The following is a 227-nucleotide window of genomic DNA, read 5'->3' as shown; positions in this document are numbered from 1 at the left end:
TAGGGCCAATCGACACTAAGGAACATGGAAAGTTCACACAAGGGATTATCAAGTCTGGCCAACACTCAGGGAACTCAAACCTGCCCGTCGACGGTGATTCCACCAAAGCAAAAAAACTTACAATGATGGGTACCTTCCTATTGGTAAAATTTCTTGAAAAGATGACAACCGTGGTTAATGTCCAATTAAAGAAATATGAAAGATCTAACATACAATGCTCATGCATT

The sequence above is a fragment of the Phalaenopsis equestris genome, unplaced genomic scaffold (assembly GCF_001263595.1).
Source record: "Phalaenopsis equestris unplaced genomic scaffold, ASM126359v1 Scaffold000802, whole genome shotgun sequence".
Taxonomy (NCBI): Eukaryota; Viridiplantae; Streptophyta; class Magnoliopsida; order Asparagales; family Orchidaceae; genus Phalaenopsis; species Phalaenopsis equestris.
Note: the sequence above shows the minus strand (reverse complement) of the source record.